We start from the raw sequence: 13,390 nt of genomic DNA on the forward strand, positions 1-13,390 counted from the left end.
AGATGCCCGCTAGCTGATAAGTGTGCAGGTGGTCGTTTTGGAGGTTATTGTTCCGTTAATAAGATTTGAAGACTAGTAGCTTTGGTGTCTGCCGTGTGGGTGTTGATTGACAGCTGTGATTGACAGTTAGTTCACCTGCTGCTCTGCCCTGCTCTGGGACTCGCACTGAGTCAGACTATTGTCGTAATATTTTGTTAAGTTTAATGTTACAGTGTTCCCAGGAAGCTTGCCTTCGCTGCGGTCCGAGATAGCTGGGGGCTGTTTCCAGAGCATGAAAGGCGACACCCCGCGCTCCTTATTTGGAAGGTCCTGGTTCCAGTGGTAAAGATTTGGACCATAACCTCCAACTCTGGACTTCAAACTGGTTCCAATGCAAAGCAACGGGTGATGTCGCACCTTGCTACGTCCATCTTTATATACAGTCTAAGATTGTGTCCTTCTGCTGCCGATTTATAATACAGAATATTGTTTTTTCTGGCTGACAGCTGCGGCAGCAACTTCTCATTGTCTGAAAGCAAATGAAGATTCCTTCGTTAGTGTTCGAAAAACTATAGTTTACGAGAGCAGCAAATGTCTAAGACGTTCAGACCTTTTGTTCATTCTTGTATCTGGCCTCAGTCTGGTTGTATGACGTTGTCAGGCTTGTGTGGACGTTCATTACAGTAAACACCGCTAGAAGCACAATTTAGAGACGAACTGATCCAATATTCCAGATTGATGTTGGCCATGATGTGACAGATCCACATTAAATACAGTTTGTGAATGTCATAAAATGATTCAGTTACATTCATTCAGTCATGCCATCGCTGACTCAGTTTTTAGTACCGCAGTGATCCCTGACTTCATTTTACCTCATAAAAGTGTTTCTAATGAGTTCTGTGCAGTAATTTATTCACAGATGTAAAATTTGGAAGAAAGAGAGCTCTGTAATTATAAATATAAATGGGATTGTGAATAAGGTTTTGTTCCCAGAAGTTCTAGTTCAATTATGAAGCTTGTTATTTTAGGATTGAGTCAGTAAATAAAGATGGTGAGACGTCATCCCTTGCGGTCAAACAAGCTCCCCTCAACAAAGCAAACATTTAGTTTTGTTCTTACATTTGAATTATGAAGCTATTTAATCCTGGTCTGGAGAGAAGGTCATAACTTTTATCTAACCGTTCCATAGGGATTACAAGCCGACCAGGCAGCAACACACGCCATGGCCCTCCATCACTGACGGGAATGGACGCACACACACACACACACACACACACACACACACACACACACACACACACACAAAATGGCTCTTGTCTGAGCTGTGGCCACCATAGCACCGTAATTAGGTCTGTTTTGTGCTGATAGTGAAACAGTAATGTGTTACACACACATGCTTCTGTGATTAAAGACAGAGCCGACAGCAAAAAAAAAAAAAAGAGAGAGAGAGAGAGAATAGACTAACAGAAGACAAGAAAAACTGTGAGGGAACAGCGAAGCAAAATCTGCACTCGCTGCCGTATCTGATGTAGGTGGTTTGGGGAAAAGAGAAAATCTGATACTATGTGGTTATGTAAAAAAAGGAAAACCTAAACTTGATTCTGGTTGTAAATCTAATGTGAGCCAGCATGAATATAATGGGCATACATACATATTGTGTATGTGTGTATGTGTGTGTTGCAGGGCCAGATGGCAGTGCCCTGGGGTGAAGGGACAGAGAGAGAGAGAGAGAGAGCTGTCGTTTCACGTCATGCTGTTAACTTCTGTTATCACTCTTCAGATCGTCTCTTCTCCACAGACTCTACAATTATTGTGTAACTGTTACAACACAAAAGAATTTAATGTTTTGAAAGTATTAAAGTAAGTGTTAAAGTAAGTATCTAAATGTGGAAAAAACAATTGTAGTTCCCAGGGCCCAAATAATTTACATACAACATATATAATCATATATTTTATAATCAATATCGCAAAAACAGAGGATAAATCAAGAAAGGAACGGGGAAAGCAAAAAAAAGGATGGAAGGAAATCTGTAACACCTGCAAAACCTAAAACACATCAATGTAGAATAATAGTCGTTGAAGCGCTAGAGCTGCGACGATTAGTTGATTAATTGATTAGTTGCCAACTGTTATGATAAACAATTAATCATTTTGAGTCAAGACAAAACAAGACATTTGAACACCATTTTTTGACATTATAAACAAAAAAACTTATCGATTAATCAAGAAAATAATTGACAGATTAACCGATAACTGTCCTATAAAGTACCTACATTTTTCTTTTCTTTTTCTGCTGCCTGCATTGGACATAAACTGGATGCTACAGAATTGTCCTGTATGAATGTCATCGCTTATGAGACTGTGTGGTGTGAAAATATTGTAAAATATCTTTAAAAGGCCAAGACCGATCAGATTCCAGAGCAAGAAAACCTCAAACATGGAGACGAGCAGCCACACACAATTAAGATGTCAACAACTACACGCAGGGTTCTGCTCTGTCTTTGGATTTTATTGCTTTTTTTGTACAGGAAATGTCTTGTTCAAGGTCACTTTAACGACCAGCTCATAAAAGGAGTCAAACTTTCCACTACATAGATACTTGAAGAAGCCTCTTGAATGAACATTAAAATCAGCTTCAGATAATTTCAGGTTTTTGTATTTAGTGTCAGTACGAAACAGTCTACACCGTCCTGTGTGCACACGTGTGTTTTTGTGCATGTATGCTGATGCAACAAATACAGAAATACTGTGTGTACAAGTTATTGTGTGTGTGTGTGTGTGTGTGGAACAGATTCATCACAGAGTAAAAAACTAATTGGCGGTTCAGTTTCTCACATAAACCCCCCTGAGGCTCTTTTTGGTGACTGATAGGAACTTAATACAACTGAATGATTTTACAAACAGCTTTAAAACACAAAGAAAACAGCTGCGCGTTGCGACTGACGGCAACATGTCATGTCTGATCTGAGCAGAGAAGACGGAAGGAGATCAGAGTGAACCTGGGGCTGAATGAGTTTGTTCACACAGAGTATACCTCTTGTGTTTTTTTTTTTTCCAAATCAGCCTTAATTTTGTTAATAAATATCATCAACATATTTTTTTGTTGACATAAGATGATGTGTAATTTTACAAAATGAGGAAATAAATACATGACTTTTTGACTTCTGTATGTACTGGAGCACCAAGCTGCACAGTTAAAAGCTACTATTAAATATTCTGTAAAAATGTGGTAGATTTTTACAACTGAAACGAGCCTTTAATGGGTAAGCACTTATCTATCATGGCCAAACACAGGAAAATAATGAAAGACAGATGTTCAGCTGTAGTTCTTCATGTCTTTTAAACCAATACAGTCGAGAGACACAGACAAGTACGATCTAATTAGTTTTAGTAAAGGAAAATAGAACTGACCTGCTTTAACATTGCTTTAGAGGTCTGACTGTGAACCAAAAATAAAAAAATCTATGCTGACCAATGAAAAAAAAAACAAACTCTAAATGTGAAGAGGCTCAAATCATGTCAAGTTATTATGAGAGTGTCTGGTTCAACTAACCTACTGGCAGATGAGTGAGGTTTTTAGATGTTTTGGGTAATTTGGTTTACTTGGAAAAGACTGAAAACCAAGTCCAGACTAACTTAAACAGTGCTGCCCCCTCTGGAACTTGTTGGTAGCTGTCGTCTCTTACACTATGTGATTGATGATAAACGCTCGGACCTCTCCTCACAAAGCAATAACCACACAATGCAAGTGTGTGTTGTTTCACACCAAAAAAGTTTACTGTTCGGGAGGTATTTCTGGCTTTTTGGGCTCCCTCTGTATTATTATTATTATAGTTTTTTGTAAATCCTGTGAATTGTATTTTTACCCTCCATTACAGATCCAGATAACATACTCTAAGGCTTACTGGTGATATGACAAACCTCTCCTCTCACTGTGGGAGCTGAACAGCCGAGTGCAACCAATGTGAACAACTAAGAACCACAATAATAGCTATAGTAGCAATAATAGTGATGATTAAGTAAAAGTTAATACTACTAAATACCTACAAGTTATGTTTTGTATATTAAGTAACAAATGAATAGAACACAGACAACATAGATGTAAAAATGATTAAAAGTGTAAACTGAAATCATTAACAGCTCACATTAAGTGGAACTTGTTTGTATAGTTTATCTACAGTGTGTATTATGGCTAATGTGTGTGTGTGTGTGTGTGTGTCTGCATGTTCGTGATTGTGACTTTGCACCACACCTCAGAAAGTACTCATGAAACCACAAGATTTTCCACATTCACATAATAACACAGGCGTGTGAATGCAAACATCAGCATATGCACACACACACACACACACGTACACACACACCCTTGACAACCGTGTTTTGTTGTGACGTTCGCAATTGTGTTTTTTCTTTTCTTTTTTTTTGTATTTAAGTCCCAGAATCTCTAGTTCAGATGAACGTCAACATCTTGATTAGTTCACTGTTTTACCGACTGCGAGTTTATTTTACATGAAAATAAAATCTAAACGTATTATTTATGTCATACTAGAGTTTTATTTTCACTGTTACATCATGTTTAGCATTAAGCATTTTCTGTTTTTACACTTGATCACTGGGCAGCGAAGAAGTGGCAAAAGAGGTGCAATGTGCTCTCAAAAAAGGCAACTACATACCTAAATAATGAACAAAGTTAATAGTTAACAACTTACATGCAGTTACTAGATAACTCAATGATTGTGAATATGTCATGTAGTGCTGCAATTATCAGTCAAAATTAGTCAAATCTGAACAGATGCTGTATGTAATACGATATATCAAGCACTCATGAGAAATGAATGCATCTCCTCATGTGTAAGTAGGCGACAGGGAATAACACAAATGACTAAATTTGCTAATTCTGGTAAACTTATCAAAGGACCGTCCTCACCAGGAAATGACAGCACTGGTTTATTGTTCGTATTACTTTAAATGAACAATGTTTACATTCTCTGCCAGGCAACAAGACTTTGTGCAAATAATGACTGAACTCCTGGGAAATATGAAATCATTGGCTGTTGATTCAAACCACATATTTTTACAATGTGGAAGTTGCTGCTTATCTTTTCCCAGCAGTCAGCACTAGTTTCTTTAAAATCATGGTCAAGGTTAGTCCTGATGAACATGATTTTATTGTAATTTATTTACTAAGTGGTTTTAGTTGCCTAACATAAACACATTTATAATTTATCAACATAACCATAAAGACAGCAAATGGGAAAACGTGTAAGAGTTGTTCAACCATATTCACATTTATTGATCCACAGGATTTTGTTCTTTTATCAGTTTTGTGCTTATAAATGAATATAAAACCTAAACTTACATAAACTAATTCTGCTGTGTCATGACTGTCAAAGCCTCTCAACACAGAAAACATCTTGTCAGGCTTCTTTATATACACGATGAACAATGATATATCAAGGTAAACACATCCTCTGTGTTCGCTACTTAAGTCCGAACACAACGCTGCTGTCTTTTAAAATTTTGTTTCCGAAATGATCTGAACATTTGAACTTTCAGAGAAAGGAATCGTCTTGACTTTGTCCTGGAAGGAAAACAGGAAGTCCACCTGTTCCCAGTGAGACGAATCAGGGCAGAGAATTGGCTGCGGTGTCATGGTTGCCCCGAGTAACCAGAAGGACAGCTGACAGATGACAGCAGCTAATTGGAAAACTAATGAGGTCCAGAAACCCAGCCTGGACTCTGATGTGTGTGTATTTTGTGTGTATTTTGTGTGTGTGTGTGAGAGAGAGAGACTAATGAGGTCCAGAGCGAGAGGTCAGCCTTGTCAAGAGCAGATGCTCATAAAACAAACAAAAACGCTGTCAAAGAACTACTTCTACTTTTCTTTTTCTTCTTCTTGTAGGAAGTGGAAACCTTGTAGACTCAGAAGGCTCATTAGAATACAGTTCATCACTTCTCCCTATTCTGTAGTTGACTGGCAGCGGCTGTAACCAAATATATGTTAAAATATACAAAGCAGAAGTTTTGACAGGAAAACTACTGCATACATTGATGCGGATGTCCTTCTTCACAACATGTTTGTCTCATGTTCTCTCTCAAAACTAGGACAAAAAAAAACTGCTCTCACTGTTTGGAGAATTTTCTTTACACTTACAATAGAAAAAAATAAAGTCTGAAACATGAGTTGTTGCAGGTTAAGAGACAATTTCAAGAAATATTTGGAGGCTATAAACTCTAAATCTGTTCTAAATCTGACTTGAATCTACTTCATTTAGAACAAAGGCAGCATGAATAACCATAACTTGTGCACACCAGGAAAACACCAACATTTCGCTCTACATCTTACCCGGGAGTATTACCAGAGTGACATCTTAGACATCAGTCACAATTCAGAATGAGCGATATCCTCAGTAACCTGATGTCTCCTTCTAAGAATGTGTATGATACTCATCACTCATCACTAGCACAGATAGAAAGGAAGAGACAGAAAGGGAGAGCTATAGTCTGCCAGACACCAAAGCACCTGGCTGATTAAATAAGCAATTTGATACTCTCATAATTCTTGTCACCGCCGACTCCTACCGTGTCTGATTTAAAAGCTTATTGATTGGACAGCCCAATAAATAACTTTGACACTATTGAGATATATCAATTTGACAATTTTTAATATCCATGTCAGGTCGGATATTAAATATTAAGCACTCTTATTCATCTGACCAGCCGGCTCAAATGTGTTATTATTTACAGCATGAAAGGACTGGTTTTATTAAGGGAAAGGAGCTCAGGTAGCTGTTTTCAATGACCAAAAACATGTGTTCACAACCTGAGGGTCGGGACCCCTACAATGGGTCACAGATGAATCTAGTAGATTGCAAGTAAGGAAAAACTCAATTCTGATAAATGAAATTCTGTTAATTTTTCTGAGAATTCAAATGAAATAATCTAAGAAGGGAAAATCTCTCTTTGGTTGAACTGCTCACTGTTTATAATCGTGCAACCTGTAATAACGAGAGATCACATGGAGACATTTCTTTATATTAAAGGGTCACAAGCAAAAAAAAAAAAAAGGTTGGGAACCAAAGCACTAGGGCACCAGACAGGTTAAAAAGTTCACTATTTTACATGTACTGATAAGCAGCCATCAGCTTAGCTCTAGTTTAAAGACTGCTCCAGTGTTGGATGTTGAAAAACTTTCATTAATTTAAACTGATTAATCGATTACTGATTAATTGCAGTTAATTGTTCAATTGATTAAACTGTACTGTAGATTTGCTGTTGCACCATCAGGGTCAATCTTTGAATAGTAACAGATGGGAGTGATTTTGTGTTATACATAAGTAATTTAGTGTTTATGTAATCTGTTCTTTAAATTTCTAATGTGCTTTGATTTTGCATTGAATATAGGTCACGTCAGTGGTTATAATGGAAAAAGATCCACTGTATTTCATAAATCCACTACTGATTGTTAACGTGGCCGACTATCAATGAAGGAAATTGTTTTATTTGGATCTTAAACTCGTGTAATTTGCTGCACACACTCATACTAAAATCTTATTCCTCCCCAGTTTTTACCCATCTCAAAATACAAACTAAAATCTTAACATAATTTCCTGACTACTGCGAGGTCTGCAATAACTCCTTTTAAGTCGATTTAGAGATATGACTGTCTGCAGTTTATGATCACTATATAATTATGGATGTCATCAGTAGACGTACCTCTGCTTTGACCTTGAGGACAGATAAAGCCAGAGGAGAGAAGCGCAAAAAGAAAAAAGATGGAGGCAAAGAGAAAGAAATAAAATGAGGAGCAGGAAGGCAGCGAGGGGGAAGCCGAGACATGTGATCTGACCGTGACACAGACATGCTGGTTGACAAGTTGTATTTCTGATTTATTATTGGAGGCTAAACTGTGACATGGGGGCCAAAGTAGAAATAAAAACTGAGTGTCTCTTTATGCAGAATCTGACACTCGTACACACCAACACACACACACAGAGTTATCCGAGGGCCATCGAAAGGCCTACAGCCACTTGTCTTTTAAAAGCGGAGATTAAACTACCGCAGAAAGAGGATTATAGAAAAAGACAAAGAGCTCAGCTGAAAAGAGAGATAGAAAGACAGAAGATGGAGAGAAACAGGAATGATAGAGAAGGGGAGGAGAGGAAGAGTACAGAAATAGAGAAAGAGGAGAAAAGAAAAGAGAAAGGGGTTGAAAGAGAGAGAGAGAGGTGGAGAGGAAAAGCCATCACGTGCACGAGATATAAAGAGGGAAGGGACATGAAGGGCACAGAGGATTTACTGTAGATGATAGGAATCATTATTATGTGCGTTCCAGCGGTGATGGAGGGAGGGTGTGAGGGTGAGGAGACAATGAATTAAGGGATTCATCAAGACAAAATAGGTTTAAACCCTGCATGAAGGATATTGTCACAGTCATAACTGGAACCTTTCAACTCGGGGTCACATGCAGGGTTTCATTTCAACACGTGACACGTAAATAAACATGTTATATTTATTTTAGAAATAAGATTAGAGTCGCAACGATTAGTCGATAAGTCAATTTTGATAATTCGTTGATCATTTTAGTTGTTCTTTAAGCATAAATGCCAAACATTTGTTAGTTCCAGCTTCTAAAATGTGAAGATTTGCTGCTTTTATGTGTTTAAAAATAATTGTAAATGGAATATTTCTGGGTTTTGGATTGTTGATCAGACAAAACAAGACATCTAAAGACGTCACTATGGGTTGTGGAAAATTACAGCCGCCATTTTTCACTGTTATCTGTCATTTTATAGACTAAATTAACCAGCAGATTAATTGACAATGAAAAGAATTGTTAGTTACAACACCTATGTGGATTGTTTCTTTCTTTTGTACAACGGATTCATATTTGTAATTTGTACTTGAACATATGGTAAGAACTTCAAAGAACACTTTTTAAAGTTGCCGAGTCTGCTGTTATTTACAAAAAACACCAGATTTAGCAAATTGTTAGCTACCACATCTTTATTATAGTGATTTTTCCTTTCGCAGTTTCCATCCTCTTAACGGGAGAATGAAATTGTTTTGCCTCGCTTGTAAGTTGCTTTGGATAAAAACATCTGCCAAATGACTAAATGTAAATGTAAATGTAGTGACACTGTGAATTTCTTACTGACCTACATTAACTCTCAGAAAAGCGTTTGTGGTAGTGAGAAGTGAGTGAGGAGTGTAAATAAAGACCACAATTTATTTTTTCTGACTACATGTGGTGCATTAAGCTTTTCTCTTTTTGTCTTTTTCACTAAATTTGCTCTCATCGCAGTTTTAAATAAAACATTTTTTTAAAAAGACAAAGAAAATTTAAACACAAAAGTTGTTTGGAATATCGTTTTGTTCTTTAACGGGGACATATTATGCTTTTTGTGTTATTTTTTAAACTGTTAGGATGTCGGATGCGTATGTTAAAAATGCTCCCTGGGGCTTAAAATGGCCTGTTTCAGACAGAGGCTGAACTGAGTGCTACAGAATCAGTATAAGATAAAGAGTTTTTTTTAACTATAAATCATGCAAAGATATTCCAGCACGACCCCAGAATATAATTATAGACCTTTAAATGTGCATAATATGTCCCCTTTAAAACATTACTGTTCATATCTGTGTGGAGAACAGTAAATGGGTGACAGGTTTGCTACATATTATGAGTATTTGATGTTAATTTTTCTGTTAATCTGTTTACTTACTGGGATAACATGATTACCAACAACCAGCTGAGACTCTGGTGCCTGTCCAGTAAATCTGGATTCATTCTTTTTGTCTCTCTCGCTTGTCTCTCCTCCTCTTTTTTTAACCGTTTTCCTCCTTTTCTCACTTCCTCCACTCTTTATCTCGAGTTCACCATCAGATCTTCTTTTTTATGTCTTAATTACACAGACATGATTGAGTTGCTTTCATTCACAAATACAAAAAAAATGTAATCTCTGTTAATTCTCAACTTAAAAACATGCCATAATCAGTAGAACATAATTAAACAGCTTGACAGCAGCAGATTGGATGCTGGTCCTGGTACTGGAGTGCAGTCCAGACTCACTGACATAATCCACCATGTAAAATCAATCATCATGTGACAGTTGGTGTGATGAGATGCTGCGCAACGATCAAAGATTAAGACTTTAAAGATATACTATCTGCATAATTCACCTCTATACATAACATGAGACACATCAAAGCAGTGATTAAATGAGACTCATTATTTCTTCTCAATTGGGTATTCGACCTCCGTAATATCCTGCTTCAAGGTCAGGTTTTTTTCTTCTTCTTTGGCACAAGGTTAATCTTCTCTCCTTCGGTGTGTGTGTGGGGCTCTTTCTGTCTGTTCTCTTTCATTTTGTTTCTGCCTCAGTCTTGTTGAAAACTGAAACGAACCCTAACCCTTTTGCAAAAAAGAAAGCAAAAAAAAGACAAAGACAAGAAAAACAAACCAACCAAAAAAAACCTACATGCATGTATTTTTCTTTTGCTGTTTTTGTTCTCTTTGTGCTCCTTTTCTGACCTGGATTATTTTGTCAGTTATTGCCAAAACCTTCCATCCTGGTCATGTATTACACAATTGTTAGTGTTTGTGGGTGGGAAGTCGAGTTACTGGTTACTGGATGGGCAAATGAATGATGGCGCCTATACCAGTGTTTCCTGACAAGACACCAGTACACAGATCTACATTGGGTACATGCCAGTTGTAAAATTAAGACTATCTGTACTTGTCCACAGGTAAATATACAAAATACTAGTTAGTTAGCGAGTTTAGCAGTGTATGGTTTAGAGTGTATGGTTCATTATATCTGCAGACCCAGAAAGCCACTCTAGACAAGGAGTTGATTTGACCAAGTTTTAGTGTTATTTTTTATTTTACTGTTGGGTTATTTACCCAAACTAAAGCTTGTTATAATCTACACTATTACATGTCATGGTTTGTTATTGATTGTTAATAACTTGTGTATCTTTTGAATGTCATACACACATCATTTTGTACAAGAAACAATACATTTGTGATAGTTTTTTAGCTAAAGCTTGTTGTGTGTAACACTGGGTCAAAATAACACATTGCGACCAGGTTAAGTTAACCCAGTGTTGTATTGGTGCTATATTAACCCAAACTTTTAACCCAGTGATTTTTAGTTTAATAATGAGTTGAGAGAGAAATTAGGAAATTTTGACAGTAACTTTATCTCCACTTAATTAAATTAAAGGAGTTATGTTTGTATTGGGTTTCACTTATTAACAAACTGCTACTAGTAGTACAACAAAAATAGCTAATTTTCATGAAGCTCAACAAGGCTAACAATGGTTGTAGCCCTTTTTGAAATAACGTGTTAACGCTCACAAGTCAGAATAAAATCATACAGTAATTGTTCAGCATAAATCACAGCATTATTGATAAAAAGCTGGCCTCAGTCAGGTCACAGTCAACATGCTAGGATTTCTGATAATGAAGCCAGTTACACTCCAGTACAACCAAAGTACAGCTTCCTACTGTGAGCCCAAATCCACATGTACCTTGTACACTGGTGACAGCATGTTTGCTGTGGCATAACATTTTTCATCTGGCATTTACACCGACGGATTTACAGAGAACAAACATTATTCTGCTCAGACTTTTCACCTCCTGCTGTCCTCTGTCTTCTTATCTCGTTTGTAAAGATAACAATAATGTGTATAGTCCAAAATAAAACATAATAAAATATAGCAAATATAATAAGAAAGATAAAATCAAAAGGACAAAAAAACATGTAGGAGTGAAACTATTTTTTTCACTACATTAAATCCATTCTTCCTGCTGTAGTGTTTGATCTGTGGGAATCCACCCATCTAATCAATCATGTGTGTCACAGTTCTGCAGCCTTTTGTCATTATGACCATGAGTTGCCATGAATACAAAAAACACACTTCAAAACACTGTTAGCCATTGAAGCTCAATGTGATGCTGGCACTAGATGTGTGTTTGAGCTCTTGTGTGAGTAACACGGCATGAGTGTGTGTGTGTGTGTGTGTGTGTGTGGGTGGGTGTGTGTGTGTGTTGAGCCCTGAGTTCATACAGAGTGTCATACAGAGCGTGGGACTCTTTTCTATATGACAATAAGATCAAAAATGCTCAGGCTTACTCTTTGATTTCACATACACACACACACACACACATTTCTCTTTAATTCTCTTATATCCTTTATTCTACCTCTTCTACACTCTGCTCGACAAACACACACATGCCTTCTCTCTCTATCCTCTCTTCCTGCTCATTCTTTTTTTTTTTTTATGAGTTGACTCTGCGTGTGTGGCTGTCAAAGCCTTCCTCTGTTCTTTAATCTGTGACAGGGACTTGTTCGGTAAATGATGAATGACGCCCAGCCCCTTTTTTTTTTTGCATTATGTTTGTGTGACAAAAAACAAAAGGGAGCACTGAGAACTTGTTTTACATCACGATACATTACCTCTACACTAGAGCTGTTTGTTGGATGTCTTCCTCTAATTAGCTGACTTACTCATCTCTATTATTAAATCTGACATTCTGGTTTTCTGCCAATTAGAGGACACTATAGCTATAGATGGCTTGTGTAGTTAAAGATCTATAAATGTTTGTGCATATTTACCAGAAAAAAGTGAATAAAAGTGACTTGTTGCTCCTGTAATCAGATGTGGGTGTTGCCAAGGATTATAGTAATTAACGGACATTTTTACTCAGTGATGTTGTCTATATAAAACATACAAAGGACATGAAATAAAGTGTTAAGAGTGGACAAAAGACTTCACAAAGAGTAACATAACTCTTCTATCAATTCTTGTTTAAGTCTTATTTTCTATTGAATTGTTCTGACATTTAAATGTCTCCAGGCAGAAACCAGATCATTCACTCAAAACGAGCCAACAGTGAAAAGTTTGTGCCTCAGAGCTTTGTGCCTAATATGGAGTTATCAGCTTAATAAATCAAATGTTTCCCTTGTCGAGAACAAGAGTCTACCTTGTAAATCTCTGAACAAAGGCTATCATGAGGAACTTGTCTTCCAGAGAAAACACAGAAGATTTTAAATTGTAAGGAGGAGTGAAAAGCTTTTGGGAAAACCTGTTCAAACAGGTTTATCAGCAACAAAACAAAAGGGGAAACTACTACCTGCAAAGTGACTGCACAGAAGGGCAAATAATTATATTCCTTATCCATGATATGAGATTATATCTATCCATTCATCCATTTTCTAACTGGCCTTTCCTGTGCATGTGGTGGGGAGGCTGGGGTACAACATGTCATCAGTCTACCACATAGTAAACACATGTAGGCAACTATCAACCTTCACACCATTATCTTTGCCAATTAACCTAACCTGCATGTCTTTGGACTGAGGGAGGAAACCCACAAAGACAACATGCAAACAACATGCAAAGCTGT

The 13,390-nt window shown here is 37.1% G+C and overlaps 1 long non-coding RNA gene across 2 annotated transcripts in view; it reads right to left on the bottom strand.

Moving 5' to 3' along the window:
* Positions 1-13,390, bottom strand: part of LOC137189796 (uncharacterized) — a 114,112-nt gene that overhangs the window by 21,290 nt on the left and 79,432 nt on the right. The window lies entirely within an intron of this gene.

This window comes from Thunnus thynnus, chromosome 9, assembly GCF_963924715.1.
Source record: "Thunnus thynnus chromosome 9, fThuThy2.1, whole genome shotgun sequence".
In the NCBI taxonomy this organism is placed as follows: domain Eukaryota; kingdom Metazoa; phylum Chordata; class Actinopteri; order Scombriformes; family Scombridae; genus Thunnus; species Thunnus thynnus.